Below are 16,753 nucleotides of genomic sequence, written 5' to 3' on the forward strand. Positions count from 1 at the left end.
TTGTCATAAAACCGTAACCGAGCGGGCACACAAAGAAGTGATCGAACGTCGTCGAATTGCGTCTGCCGGAACGGGCGGGAGGGCAAATCGACCTCTCTCGCTGGCTCCATAAAACGCAAACATCCACACGTGGGACCACGGTCACGACCCACGACGGTGGACCAGTTGGATTGCCACCATTGGCTAGCAAATCGAATTCCAATTCCAAGGCCCACGTGCATGGATGCTGCTCCCTCCCGCCAAATGGTACGCGAGACACGCGTTTCTATGCATAGCTTACGAGTCCCCGGGGGAAATTCGTAGGGGAAAGCGGGGCAAAATGGGCATGTGGGGCAAAATGGGCACCCTCTATTTAAGCATTATTTGACTACAAAGCTACTTTCCAATGCTCAAAATGTATTCATTAGAGTGTTTTATGAACACCATGTAAGTTTCATAACCCTAACACAAAAAATAACCAAGAAAAGTGCAAAATAAGGTTTAGTAGCATATTGATGTAATTTTTGTCACTTCGAAAATAAGCTTAACCCAGTGTCACAGGGATGCGTTGAAGTTTTACATTATATATTATTAAAGATATGATATTTCTATACAATTTGTCTGAAGAAAGCAAGGCGATCGAATGCGTATTTTTACTAATATAACATAAAATACAAAAATGCTTCACGTGGGGCAAAATGGGCAGTTACGCTTGGGGCAAAATGGGCAGATACTTTTGACAAATGGCGTTTGGTGAGGCTATGGTGTTGTATTTGTCGCCTCAATAATGATAACAGACACAGCTTCAAAAGAATCGATTTTGTAGATTTAAACGTGTAAAAACTGTTTTAATTTTGATAACATATTTTTGGAAGAATTTTAAGGGCTTTCCTGACCAGCAAAACAAAAAATAGAACGAAAATACATTTCACGAAACGGTGCGCAAAAGCATAGACCATTACCTAAGCGCAGTTGTTGTGGCCCATTTTACCCCAATGTTTTGACGTTTCACAGTTTGTTTACATATGCCCATTTTGCCCCAGGGCTATGCCCATTTTACCCCGCGTGTCAAAATAGCTTCTCGTAAAACATCAACTTTTATTTTACACTGTTTTCATGATTTTAAGTTGTTTTCATTCTATGTTGCAATTTTAATCCATAGATAAATAGTGGAGGCATACAATAATGCATGAATAATTGTGTTTTGAGGCATATTCAATGGAATATTCAGTAATCTGCTTAACATGCCCATTTTGCCCCGCTTTCCCCTACACGGTGGTGACATGTGGCAATGTCCGTGGGAGGATGGAGCGGGGGTGGTCTTCTTTTGGGAAGCTGCAGTATGATTTCAGAACTTTTCATGAGTTTTATTTATGATACGGTATTTCTTGTTACCATGTCGTCGTTGTTGTCTCCCTGCCCATTGTACATCGGATGTGTTGTGGATGGGGTTCTTGCCAATGCGGCGGACAGAGCAAGTCGCCCAAGTGTTAGAGTGATGTGCTCTAAGAACGAAGATGTGCTCCCGCAAGATCAAGTGTAAAGGATATTTATATAGAGGACATAAAACGAATGATATTTGAAGACTTATACAGATTTTATACAAAATAAATTAGTACAACTGAATGAAACAACATCCAAACATTAACAATGCCATTGAATAAGCGCCCACACGTCCTAAACAAGTGAATACATTACAACCAAAAATACGTTAAATTCCACCCAAAAATACAGAACAAAACACATGAGCAATATAAAAGAAAACGCCTCCATAGACGGGCAAAAATACCACCGTCTGGTTGGCCGTTCACCCCTTGGTCTATGCTAACCCTCTCGACAACTGGCTAATAAGCTATGCCGAGTCTCCATTCTACACAAAAAAACCAAAATGCTCTATACTCCACCGAACAGACGAGAATCGAACCGACCAAGATAAACAATGCTTAGCGTACAGTCCGTAGAGGACGAAAGACCACACGTTTGGCATCGATCGCTAATCGAAGTCGGCGACGACCTATGACAGTGGCGACCAGGACTACCAACAGGAGCGAGAGAATGAGAGCAGGAGAGCGGTCCGCTCCAGGAATGTAGCGGAGCAAGGATTTGCAAGGGATTTAGGAAACGATGGCAACTTCTAAGAACGTTATAAGCTTTGTACTCCGTTTTTTGCTCCGTGCGGTTCCCGCATCACCTCGCCTCGGATGTCCGCCAACGGCAGCTCGCCAAACTCCTGCACCCGGTCGTCTCATTTCAGTCCTCGAAAGGCATCCCCATGTCTTTTTTCCCGCCATCTAGCGCAAGCTCCCTCTGCATGCGCTGGGGCGGGAAGAAAAGAATGGGCGGAATTGTAGTTTGCTACCGTTGCTAGGGCAGTCTGTCCTTACCGCAGACACACAAACAGTGCGCAGAGCCAAGCCGGGACGGTGTATAGGAAGCCAATATCCTTTCCAGTGGCCCCGAAAAACACCGTCACCTTCCACAAGCGCCGAAGCGACCGAAAGGATATATTCGTTTGATTGGAATTGGCATTCGGGTCTTTCGTTCTCTTTTTTATATGTTGCTTATAACATTGGGGATTTGCCCAACCCTCGTCCAGCCTGGTCCAGTTTCGACCGCCCCCCGGTCGGCTCACATACCGGGACCGTAATCATACGAGCACCAAACCAAACTTACCGAGCAAAAACGCGGTCCCGAGCTCTGAACGTCCTCGCGCCCATCCTACCCCCGCAGGAATGGACAGTGAATGTATAAATATATATCAAAAGATAAGTACGTGGGATTTATTTTTATTATCCTTGGCGAATCATCTCCTCTCGGTTTGCTTTGCACTTTTTCTTCCAGCATTTCCTTGCACGAGCCTTCGTCCCCGTCATATATTTAGCACAGCACACAGTACCTCCCTCAGTGCGCTTCCGCGTTCGGTTGCGACTCTTTGCGTGTTGTTGGCCGGCTCAAGACCACCACCCCAAGAATAAGCACTCATATGAGCACGTATAAGACTTTCGGGAGTTTTGCATGCTTTTTTTGTTGTTCTTCCATCCTCCTTCTGCACCGAGATTTGCGCCCGACTCTCGGGGAAGGTCTGTGTTGCTGTAGTTTGTTATTTTCTGCTCATCTCTCGAAGCTTAAAACTGGACCGGAAACGACGGCCGAGTCGGGCAAGGCTGACGCGGTTAATGTGATTCCCAAACGTGCCGACGTGAAACCACTGATCCCACCTTCTCGGTATCGATGAGGAGGGGGGGAGGGGGAAGGGGGCCGTTCGGTGGCGCAGCAGAATCGTAATTTCCAATATCCTATCATGGTTCATGGTCGATCGAGTTTCGCCTTTACCTTGGAGCGTCCGCGGGTTTGGGTGTCCGTTGTGCGCCGTCGGTTTCGTTTGGCTATTATATATCCACCCGGGATTGGATCGGAGTATCAGGTGCCTTAGCATCTCGGTGATGTGTGATACGGTACGGGGGGATTATGGTGGAAAAAGAATGAGCCAACAATGCTTTGATGTTTTGTTGCTTTGGATTGAGCGCTTTCGGAGGACTGTAAAGAATACTTGTTTATTTCGCCCATCTATTGGCAACAGTGGAGTAATGGGGAAACCATCTTAAGCTCTTCGTTTCGGAGTTACCAGGTCTTCAATCTCTTCGCACAAATCTTCCTTTCGCTTGACACTTCTTAACAAACTTCAAGGATTCTTGCACCAAAATACGCACATATTTTACACTCCTAATTACCCTGCTTCCAGCATCCTTCACCACTACCCATCCACGCTATTAACTCGCTCGCTGACAAATTGCACCCCAACAGCTCATTACACCCGTTGATCACCCGTTGCGAATTCTGTCTGACCGAAAAAAAAGGTCAAACAGTCGCACCCTATCCTCTGCAGCTCATTCATTAACCGTTACCGACATCACAATCGACGTTATCGTATTTGGTGTGAAAACATCTACTTTTCACCCCAAAAAAACCCAAAGCCAAAGCATTGATACACCGGGCTGTCGGTGAAACGTGAGAAAACAACAAAAAAGCCACTTCCATCGAGTGCATCGGTCGGTGGTGCTTTGTTGCAATGGTTCACGGTTTAGGTTGCCCTTTTTGTTTGCTGTTTGGGTATTTGGTGCAATCGAGAACCTGGGAGAACGGCAGAGGCAATTATAGACGCAACAATATTTACACTAAGCGCAGACAAAACATTCGATTAGGATTGGTGCAGTCGTTTTCCCCCAGTTGGCTTTTGGGTATGTACTTCCACTGCCATCGATCCTTCGATGCTGCTACTGGTGTTTGCTATTTTTATTAGGCAATCTCAGATTTTCATTACCGCTCTTTCCCGGGGACAACCCAGAGGGAAAGTGTTTTCTATTTTTTGTGGAAAAACATGCTTTTTGGTACCATTTGCTCCCTGCACCTCTTCCATCGTTGAGGGGTGAACGATTAATTTTGTTGCTGCTTCGCTTCTTCCACTCTCTGAGCACCTCCCGCAGAGTGTTGAAGACCGCAACAGATCAGCGTGTTATCGGTGTGAATCCGTTCCACGGGAGTGCCTGTTGACTTCCGGCGGCTTATCGACGCACTATAGAGGGCATCACGCAATCGAAATCAAGTGTCTGATGAGGTTTTTTTTTCTCTGTTGTTGTTGTAAGCAGTCCTCCCAACGGAATCCACTTCCAACTGATCGTACGATTTGATCGTAATCGGTGCGGCCGCTCGAGTTCGAGTACCGCTGCTGACGCAGAGAGCTAACCGTACCGGGAAGCAAATGAATTGTGCAAGGCCTTATTTCCAGAAACCTTACGTCATCCTATCGTGTCCCGTTTTTTTTTTCGAAGGGTTGTCGAAGGGTTAACAATTTTCCCATGAAAAGTTAGAACCTTCGGAGCAGGATCTTCTATTCTTCTCAGGTACCTACTGGGATGCGCCTCGCTACCTTAAATTGAAACACAAAAGCCAGTGAATTATGATGACGCCACGATCGCCAACTGTGCAAGGTATCCTTGCTCGTTGGGTGCGTTCTTTCTTTCAAATAATCACACACCACATAAAGAAGCGAGCGGGGAAAAAAACGGATCGTTACGTCAGTATAATTACAAAGTTTTCTTTCGCCGGTCGAAGAAAAACCGTTTCGTCCTTCTACCTGCGCTCGGGTGTCGTACAAATCCGGCAAAACCGTTACTGTTCTTCAACGCGGGGCTGTACCGTGCACATCCATAACGCGTCCGTGTAAGGTCGTGTCCCGAATGTTTGCCAGGTAATGCAGCTGTGCTGTGTTAGCCTTCTTACGCTATCCTGCGAGTTGCAGATCACGGAGAGCGGATGATGTGTTTCGTGCTACATCCGTTTTCCCACGGAACGTGGCACAACCCGTTAACCCCTTTCACTAGCTGCAACCGATCGGAGCTTTTGGGCAGATTTCGATTTCGGGCCACTGGTACGGTATTGTGCAATTTATTTTGCACTTCATCAAACCAACATCCTAGATAATCCCGCGTGCGTCGATGCCAATCGGAGGGCCTTGTGTATAGGCCGGAATCTGGAACAAAAGTGAAAGCATTCGTTGCTTGGTGTAACTGTAACCGGCATAATATACGAGACACGCAGCACGCCAGACCTTTGCCACAAAAGGAGGATTAGTTTTAAATTTGAATTACAATCAATACGCCACCCTAGCGTCTGTGTGTGTGTCACTGCCGACTGATGCTACTCCGTTGGTTTGAAGGATTTTTACCGAAACGCTGCGATCTCGTTACCGCACTAGCCGGAAGATTCTGTAAGCCATCACAGCCATATGGTGAGTTGAAAGAGCATTGGTGCTCGAGTTTTCGCTACAGATAATGTTCACATATGTTTTATTCATTGCTAGATACTCACCTTAGCCATGTTACGGTGAGATAGATCGTTGTATGGTCGATAAGGTAAGAATGTAAGGTTAAAGTTTATCAACGATATAATGGCATTGATCGAAGATTGCATGTAAATAGATTGATGCAGAAATACAATATGCTAAAATTAATGGTCTTATGGTGTCTTTACTTAGACGTATCATTCAATTGTATGATTCATTGAGATAAATCAACATTAAAGCAATTGTTAACTTGACAAATGCAGTACATCTAAGCTTTGTGGACATTTCTTACATCATACCCTGAAATTTGGAAGTTTTCTGACAACTTGAAAAATCACTTAACACTAATCTTTCCAGCTATCTTTCATTGTAACAATCAATTTTGAATTTAAAAAAAAAAACATCAATCTCGCTTTGTTCTACTGAAATCGCCATTAAACCATTGCCCAATGCTTCTAACCAATGCAGATTGGGAAAAGAAATACCTTTCCTAAATTAATCCGTTCCTGATGCCATTTGGAAAAATGCTTTCAGTTTGAGCAGCTTTCCCTATTTCCATGCGACGAAAAAAAAAACATAACAAACCCACCGAAAGATCAACGTTCACTCAACCGCTCTCGAAACGGCCCACCAAACGCACATGCAGGACAGCCAAACATCTGTCCCATCGCACACACGTCCCAGCTCACGCCAGATTCACTATTTCGTTTGCGTATGCAGCTTGTTATGGTAATTTCGCCCAACGGAGCCAAAATTTCTGCACACACACACACACACACACGCACTCATAATGCATCGACTGTTGCGCCATCGTCATCGGAAAGGGGTTCCCCGGGGTTGTTTAGGTACACTGAAATTTAAAACCGTCGCTTTGAAATCCTTACCTACCTGGCCGGCTAGGTCGTTCCCGGGCTACGGTTGGTCGCTTAACACCTTTTAGAATCCCATTTCCCGCGGGCGCTTCATTTGGGACCGCAGCAACGAGTCCCCGGACCGGCATCCTTGGCACTCTGGCACACGCTTTTGGCGAGGCGAAAGTGCTTCCCGCGGCAACACCCGGTAATTTATAAATATTTCTTCGGCTGTGTGTATTTTTTACGATGAATAAATATCCTAATTCCGATTCCGGGACCCTTTCGCTATCATCGGCCGTTTTGTCCCCTGTTCGCGATAGATCCCTTTGCGAAGGTCCCTAAATTTAAATGTTCGCCCGATTAGAATATGACCCATAAGCGTTACACTCGGTATCGTCTGCCATCAAACCCTCCCGAGGGATTGGAAGGGGAAATATGCATCCTTTGCCAGGGCACTGGCACCAGTGCTGCAGTAGTACGCATACATCCGCTAAATTCTGACATGTGTGCCTCGTGAAAGGTCCTGTTCCCGAGTTCAACGCAACGCCCGTTCGATGGCGTCGGTTTTGTTCAGTCTATTTTGCATACAACCTTGGACATTCGGTTGGACGCCGGAAGAATGACCGGACACATTTCGGTCAAGAAAACGTCAGGTAAGGAACTCCTTTTGACCCGACCATCGACACTGACATCGTAAAGGGGCAGTTTTGTTGACCACAGTCACGTGCTACTGTGTCCCCTTTAGCCTGAGCTTCATTTCCTTACGTCTTGCGAGAAAATGCGCCCTTGAGAAATGATTTTCACTTTCTCCCTTGTGCACTTAGTCGTTAAGAGCAGCGCAATAATTTGAAAGTAAGAGCTCCCTTACCTTTGACGTCACCGTTTGCTGCCAGTTTGTCACCAGTTCCCCCAAGGCCCACGTATTTGTCAACCAAACAAAAACGAATTCATCAAACTATCCCTTTAACCCCGTGCACAGGCGTTCTCATCTGATCAGCCTGCACTCAATCAAAGGGCTTCCGTTAAGTGACACACGGTTGGAAAACAAAATAAGGCAGAATGGAATTTTCAAAACAAAAACCATTGCTTTCCTGTCGGGGCCCGTCAACCTTCGCTCGTTATTTGCCAGTTGTTGCATCTGCTGTGCTGTGTGTAAAATGAAATGAAATGAACCCGCGGAGCTTAAACTGTACGATTTGTTTAACCTTGTTAGCTGGAGCACTTTCCTCCGCTTTGTCACCAAACCCATTCCACTGCCGGAAGTGCACGGCGGTGACGGTTTTGTGTTTTCACGAACAAACAGTCAAAGACAAAAGCCGTCACCACTTCCGGCTGTCCGGGGCTGTGGATGTTGCGTTTGATTAAGCGTTTGATTTTAAACAGGGCAGGTTGTGCAACAAGCTGCCTTTCGGCAGATGGCGGATCAAGCGACGGAAAGAGTGAAAGTGTAGCTGATTGTACGTTCGTAGTGCATTTATCATCGGTTAAACATGTTCTTCACTGTCCCCTTGCAGTGAGAGTTAAATGGTGATTATCTTCTTGAGCAAACACTAAAGAAGCTTCTTGATGTAATTAGTCGTCAAAAGCCACAAGGACGAACAAAAAATCATCCTCAGGAAACAAAATAAACATCTTCAAACTATTATTTTACATTCTTTTCATAGCGTTTTCTTCCTTTTTCTACTAGCCATTCACGTTAACCTAATCCTTTTCATACCCATTTGGGCTTCCTTTAGAATCCAAGCAGGACAAAACGTTAGTCTCAGACAACAACAACACCAAAAAAAAAAAACACGAACAACACGTCTCAGACAACAACAACACCAAAAAAAAAACACGAACCCTTTCATGCTTTTGCTCCTTCCCGAGACCTTCTACACAAAAGATCCTCAACCTCAACCCTTCGACCTGTGGACCCGCTCCCCGGATGATGAGGTGTAAGAAAAAGGACGGTAAGAAACGGCTGAAGGTAATTGCGTCAAAAGCAAAGCCGTCATTCGCCGTCAACGATGGAATGCCCCGGGAAGTAGGTAGCGTGCTTTCGTGTTAGTGTCGTTGCGCCACTGGAATGGGTATGGCACGGGTCTGGGCAGAGGCCTTAGTCGTTCAGCAGCTACGATCGGTAGCAGGATCGTGAGTTCGGTTCAGAAGCCTTCGTTTCGGAAGTTTGTGCGAATTCAAGGCTCGTTTAGTTAAGTGAAATCGTGGTGATTGTGGCTTGTGAATTTAAATATCAAAATAGGTGTACATTTTGAACGACGATTTTTATAGAAGTTTTGATTGAGTGATTCGAACAGCAGCTACATGTGAAGTGCTTTTTAGTTCCTAATTTAAGTGTTAAATCTTTCAATACAAAATCTTACATTAAACGCTATATCATCTAATTATCATATCAATTCTTTTTGAAAACAATTGGTTAGATTTTTAAAACTAACCAAACTCCAAACAATTACTGTGAAAAAATACTTTACTTGATGTTTCAATCGACCGAAAATTTGCACAAACACCTTTAAAATGATCGTAAACATAGTGTCCTACAGCAGTTAAAGTGTTATATAAACATAACAAGAAATTCAGTAAACGCTCATTCTATTTAAAAGAAGCAACAGAGACTTTTAAAGTTTGAAATAACAAATATTTACTGACAAACACCTAGATTGTGCTGAGATTGTGTGCCAAAGCTCAATTTTTTCTATTCCAATAATTGATGAAGCGAACATATAGTTAATTATCAGAACTTAAGACGTAATAAAAAAAACATTATATTTGGAATATAAAGCAACATTTCATAAATACATATTGAAAAGTAGCTCAAGTTTAACCACTCCATGTTCATAAAATAGATAAAATAATTAATGAGATAGTGTCAACACAATTTATTCAAATATCGATTGCTTATAAGGTTTATCTCATAAATCATGTTCAGGTTATATATTACGCATGAACCATTATCAATTGTAGCTCTTATCATATCAAAATGTTACACTAATTCAATCGTGATTTAGGTTAATGAATGTAATAAAACGATTGTTTATTTAAAGTTTTCCTTTTATTTGATATTTCTCACGTTTCGCTCACACTAAAACACTCCAAATTCCTGTCAAAATCTCTCGCCCAATAATTCGTTAATAAAACAAATCATCGAAAGCATCAACAAATCAGTGCATTAGCTATGTTTCCCTTACATTCCGAATCGCTTAGCACGGGCCAGCATGTTCTGCACGCCAAACATTTCACACCCCACGCGCCGGAATGTCCATTCTCGCACGAACCATTGTATTCCCGTTGGATCGAAATATCACACATTCTAATCAGCGTGCCCTGGCCAGCATCCATTCGCCATCATCGTCCACCATTTTATTATTGGCGATACTTTGCGCACGCATGGGAGGTACGCAAGCGAAAGCGTTAACATTGTCCGGCCGCGAAAGGGAGTGAGAGAGCACAAAGCACACACACACACACAGTAGCGTAGAGAGAGGAAAAATGAGAATAGTTTTTCCTCGACCGGACATAAAGCGAATGAATGCACGTCCCACCTATACACACACGCAAAGAGATACCGAGTGGCAACAGGATGGGATAGGGAAGGGAAAACGGTGGGATGTCCGTTGCGCTGAAACAACGCTTCGGCGCTAACACCAGCCACTCAAAAAACGGCCAGCCCAACTCGAGCCACTCGAAGCCACCGGAGGGGTTTTAAGTGGGTTGGCTAGTTATAAGTTTATGCTGTTCTTCAACCAGTAGCCCCGGACAGTCCTTCGCAAACCCTTCCCCTCGCTAGCTCCCCCTCTTTCTCCGTCTGGCCCAAGCAAATTCCTTGCAAAATGTGTGAACGATTTCCATCTGACATTCCGGGGGCGAAAAGGTCCAACACGAACCCAGCCACCCAACCACCGTCGCTACCCCACTTCCTCTCCCCCGCAAAGTGGTGGCGTGGAAAAGGGATGCCCCGTAAAACCCTGCACTGGACGGAAAGGGGTAAAAATGATCGCTTTACGATGCGATACGACGAGTCAGGGGTTGTTTTCTCTTACGTCCACTCTCCGGCTCTCCCAAACCCCGGCCGCGACCCTTCCCAGCACACTGGACTGTCCTTTTTTTACTATCAACCAATAGTCCGAAAAACCCTTCCGTATCGCACTTCCCTTCGGACGTCCCTATCTCCCTCCCTCCCACCTCAATAGTGCGGACCTTCGTTATGCATTTATTTTCTAATAAAATTGACTCGTTTTCTTGTTACAGAGCCCGTAAGCGCAGCGAGCGAGCGAGCGAGGGGTTTCTGCAAAGCGCAAAGAAGACACCCTTCTGCACGCGGTGGGTGAGTGAGTGAGTGAGTGAGGGATGGAAAATTCCGACCGTCAAAGACCTGGTCGGAAAAAGTGTTGCCTCCAGTTGCCAACGTTACGTGAAAGGGGAGGGAAAACAGAAGACCACGTGTGCTTGTGTGTGTGTGTGTGTGTGTGTGTGGGAGAGAGAGTTAGCCCACAGCAGAACTACACGCGGAAGCATCCTTCCGTTTCGGGGATGGCGTTTTCGTAGGTAGTTTGCTGGGCGAACTGGACGATAGAGAACCCTTTGCACAACCCATCCACCCCCGGGGGCAAAGCCTACCGTGCAGAATATTCGTCCGACGGGACCGGCTGGGTGGGTGAGCGGGTTTGGTCCCTTTTTCCGGACGGACGAGGGTTTTTCGCATTTCCCGAATGGGTAACGCCGGTATGGTTTGTTTAGAAAGGACATTCCGGGCTGGGAAAAAAGGGATTCGGTGGATCCTGCACGTGCGTCCGTGTGTTGCTGTGTGTGCGTGTGTGTGTTTGTCCGAGATGGTTTTAGTGTGTGCACATTTGTGTGAATGTGTCAATATTTGCCGGTATGAGGTTATAAAATGGGCGTCCAGTCTGTGTGTGTGTGTGTGGCTGTGTATTTATTTGCGTGTGGGAAGGGGACTAAGGCAAAGGACAACCCTTGTATACACATACACACACGTGAGTGCAAAAATGGTCGGCATGTGCTAACAAGATACTGGGAATTTCTGGCCTCCCTGGATACGAAATGGATGAATATTGAGATTGTCTTCTAAAACCCCCTTTACCGACCCTTTTTTCCCCTCCGCACAGCATACCTTCCTTACCCAATCCTTTTTTTTCCTTTCCACTTGACCACAGTCTGGCACAGCAGGCCAAACAGGCAGTCCATCGGATCGGAGGAAAAAAGGCAAATAAAAAGAAAAAGGGATGAACCACCCCGCCCGACGGTTCGGGGCGGTTGTCAAGGCAAACCTGCCTTGGTCTTGGCGCGGTTGCTTCGATTTTCAAAGTGAACATTTTTCTTTCTTGATATGTTTTCTTTCTTCCTTCCCTTTCGCGGACTCTACAATTCCTCGCCATTTCCCTTGCACGGGGAAAAGTTTTGTGCAGTGGTAAGGGAAGGAGGCTTGATGCAAAGCGGCACGGAAAAACAACAATTTTCTTCTCGCCCACTAGCACTAAACTTACTCCCAGCTTCCTGTCCATTTCTCAACTTTCTAGTTGAAGGTCGAAGCGTCACTGGGGGGGGGGGGGGGGGAGTGGGGGGTGAGGGTGTAAAAAACATTCGCAGGACAGCACATATTTTATTTAATAGAAATAAATAGACAAGGGTTCGCATGCTTTTACTTTATCGCTACCGTTCGTACGGGCGTTCTGAGCGTTTATGCGTTTTATGTTTTTTCTTCCCTTTGTGACCGGGGAAATGGATAGACGTCCAAGAAATCCTATGAGGGACAGTAGGGAGACTTGCTCAACGTTTGTGTATGTTCGTGTGTGTTGAAATGTCATTTTCCTCCTCCTTTGAATTCACACCACTGTTCCAAAAGGGGGCGCAGAAAAGGGATCCGTTGTGACATTTCTCAGCTGCTTTAGTATGTAAATTTAATGTGCTAATGAAGGCGTCCTTTAACTCGTTTACTGGCAGCCGGGACAGGAAGAATCAAGCGCTCCCTTCTAGGTACCGGACGGAAAACGGAAGTAAAGAGCTTCCTCCTTCCCATTAAAAATTGTATGCAACCGTTCGCACCGTATTAATCAAAATAGTACCACTTTCCAACAGCCACCGAAGAGGTGAATAGTTTCAATCGGTACATAAAACATAATCCACTTTGCAGCACACTTTCGGCTGCACTTTCTAGAGCAAAATTTGAGCGGACGTAAAGCATGCAACCGAGCTTACTATGCAGTCGGGCGGAAGCCAACGGCCATACACGAACAATAAGCTGTACGAACCCAAGGCATGGACCCGTTTTCCACCCCCGAGAGGCGAAGGATTTGGCTCTTGTTTCTTTCCTCGATGCAGGCTTCCGGTTTCCGGAGCCATTAGTCGGGTTGGGGATGGAGTTAGCTGGAAGAAGCTGTGTCTGCGCATCGTTGCAATGATCGTAAAGTATTGAAAACATTTATGCAAAATTTACTACAATTATTATATGATTAACAGAACCAAGCATTTTAATACCAATAAAGTGGGAAACTTTGAAAATACGGCTCTAATTTTGAATCATTTACAAAACGACCACAGTGCTGTCTATCCCAACCCGTACACCGATTCCAAGTTTCAGGTGCATCGAGCTGAAAGGTTCTCAATTTCAGCTACAGCTCCTTTCGTTGCTGCTTTTGTGTTGCATGTCCAAAAAACCCCCGATTCCCGTTGGCCGCTTATAAACCTTTCCGGCTTTTTCCCTCGCTGTTAAGGGGTTTCTTCTTTTTGTTGTACGGGGGAACAATGGACCCCAGTGTTCCCTTTGCCTAACTTCGACCGCTCTCCCAAGCGCATCTCTCCAAACAACGGCTCGTGTGCATCGTTCCAGCTGAATATGATGAAAATCCCCGTCAGGTTCGGTGTGATGGAAAACATGGTGGAATAGGTAGGAGATGCAAAACGTTCTGTACCGTGTTCTTCCACCGATCAGATCCTGCAGAGTACCCACCGAAGCTGGGCGAAATTGAATTTGTTTTATTATAAAATTAAATCGGCTAACCAACGCATATCATTGCGTCGATCATCGCTTCTGGAAGGATCGTCTCGCAAACCCCATTATCGAGAGTCAATTTGGTAGATGGTCCCTTGGATGAAGCCCCCCCCCCCCCCATGGTTGGTTTCTGCGGTTATGTAAGAAACCCCGTCTTGCTTCTCCGCCACAAGACCGCCACAGGACGCCCCCTCCCCCTCAGCACTGCTACAAAAAGGCCAATCTTGAGATGTGGAATCTTCTTCCATCTTAAAACCTGGCCCAATCGATCGAAGTCCAACCGGTGCGGTGCTTGTTAGGAGATGAAAACTCCCTCCTCTATTCCTAATTCCCAGAACGGACCAGCACTAGGTACACCGTCCTGTCCTTTTGCAAACATTCACACAAACACACACACCACACACCACCACCAGCCTGAAGGGGTGGACGCCCGAAAGGGAAGAATTCATTAGGAATTCTAATCACCCTGGGTCAAGATAACAAGCGTCCATTTATGGTAACTATCAAGGCACACAAACAGATGATGACGAGGAGTGAGTGAGAGCAAAACTAACTCTCCCACTCGGTGTGTGGGAGAGTGGGTGGTGGGTGTAAAAGGAAACATTCTAACTTCTTTCGCCTCTCCCCCGTACCGTACAAGCACACCACCACCATACAACAGAATAGAGATACGTCCTCTGCCGCGTCCATTCCGTGTAAAAGGGGCTAGGCATTGGGTATGCTAACGGAGCGGTCGTCCGTTTTGCTGGCTGGTAACTGTCCAAAACCGTTATCATGTGCTATTTTTCATCACCATGCCATACCAACTCCCTCCTGCCCGAGCGGAATCATTCGGAGAAACCTCACCTAAAACGCTACGATCACGTACACGAGCCCCGGGAGCGATGGAGTAATTTCCATTGCTAGCTACAAACGCCCGGCCATCGCCTACCTCGGGTTCGGATTGGTTTGGTTTTGGGAATAAAAGAAGCAAAGTCGTCCGCTCCTGGCCCCGTAGCTTGGCAGACCCTTGGATAGGAAGATTATTTATATTTTTCAAAACGATAAATAATACTCCAACTTCGTTTGTGAGCGCTCCTCGGAGGGTGAAAATCGTTTTATGGCCAACAGTTTGAGGAGTTCTACGCCAAAATTCTGGTGTATGAGTTTTGCATTGCTCGGACATAGAAGTTAGAATGTGAAGGTTTTTTTTGCTTCTAGTTGGTAAGAGAAACGCGTCGTCCTTTGCTTTCGAATTGGCATATTGAAGAATTGAGCCAACGGTTTGCAGAGTCAATTCCCCCGGTGGGCATTAGTCTCCGCATTTTACTATTGTCGAGTCGTCTATACAGTGACTCGCTATGTTGAAGGTACTTTTAACTTTTTATTCAAGTATTATAGTAATGTTGTGGCCATTTCTTGTGTGAGACTAAACATGTTGATACCTTTTTGCAGATCATCTTTCATTGAATTAGTTGCTAAATATAAAGATTATTAAACATTGATTGTCATATTTTAGCGAAAATGTTCGGTCATTTGAGGTCATAATTCTGTTTCAAGAGTAATATGGACTACTACACGTCTGCGGTCGCAACACTCACGATAAAAAGCGTCTATAGGATATGATGAAAAGTGTCCATTGTCCAAAGTCTCTGGTCTCATTTTAATGTACGAGCAATTTGTGAACACCATCTTGTGGGCAAGATGACAACTATCAATTCTGAAAGATGTTTCATACTTCTATACCTTTCTAAGTTATTATCTACTCCACATACACTAATGATAACTCATTGAACTATCCTCCGACTATTTGTACCACTTCTTGGTGGTCTTCATCTTCCTCAATCATCTCCATCGCCCAAATCACAAAGTGACCGAAACTGTCTCCCGAAATCCATCTTACCGCCATCACTCTCCGGGTAAGCAGCTGGACCGCATCGTCGGCTGACGTCACCCGCGTCGTTCTAGACAGCTAATTGAAGCATAGTAAACCAAACTACCCGTAACTTGCCCCGTCCATTGTGCCGAACGAACGGCACTACCCCGGCACTCATTGGCCTACATCCGCGCTTGTGTGACTTATTAATAGTGCCCTAATCCCAGTCCCGACCCGAGTGTGTATTAATTTTGGTTGCCCAAAACACCCCTTTCGTCTGCATGACCTAACCGCCTCCTGTCACTTTACTGGCAGCAATCTTTCGATTCAACTCTGTCCAACTTTATACTCAACGGAACTGGCAGCAAAGGAAAAGAGTTCAAGAGCTCTGAGGACGAAAGAAACCGTTCCCCATTCATCATGCTTTCAAACACGAAATTGGCTATTTTCCGTGGACCGGGTCCAATGCACGCATGGTTGCCTCGGCCCACACACGCGCCGAGAGTACGTTAAAACCCTCACCATACCCTACTAAGCGCCCTTTGGGTTAGCTAATAAATACGTTGAAAAATCGAAAACTCTTCATTCTGATCCCTCCTTCCTCCCAGGGACCGACACACACACAGACCATCGGTCGTCTTAACAGCAAAGCCCCGAACCAAACAGGCCTGGCCAACAGGCTAGCTAGAATTTAAATAATGTCACCTACTTAGCCCATGACCATAAGCATTCTCATATCCTCCCCTAAGGTTCAGGTTCAGGTCGCCTCAAAGCCAAAGCCTCGTATGTGCACACGTACGCCAGGACCGGACCCAGTCAGGCAGAAGATTGTGTCCCCATGGAAACGGCAGGCGGATGAGATGGCGGCGGGAACAACCGGTGACCGAAATTTAAATCAAAGACTTAAGAACTTTTCATATTTCTTCCGGGCGCCGGGCTCACCAGTGCCATACTGCGATGACGCCGTTGCCCATGACCGGACGGACCCGGGACACATTCGGGTATTCGCACGAGCCGTTTCGGACGATTGATAACGGACGGTGTCGGTTGAAGTTGAATTGAAAATGGTTCGTTGCGTTCAAAGGAGCTCTCTCACTCTATCTCTCTCTTAAGGAAGGGAAATGGGTACGGAGCGCAAGGGAAGTGAAAATGGCACCCGGGAATGGGCATGCTAATGTAGAGACGACTTTTGGTCATTCGTTTTTCCGGGTGTCACTTAT

The sequence above is a fragment of the Anopheles coluzzii genome, chromosome 2, assembly GCF_943734685.1.
Source record: "Anopheles coluzzii chromosome 2, AcolN3, whole genome shotgun sequence".
Lineage (NCBI taxonomy): Eukaryota > Metazoa > Arthropoda > Insecta > Diptera > Culicidae > Anopheles > Anopheles coluzzii.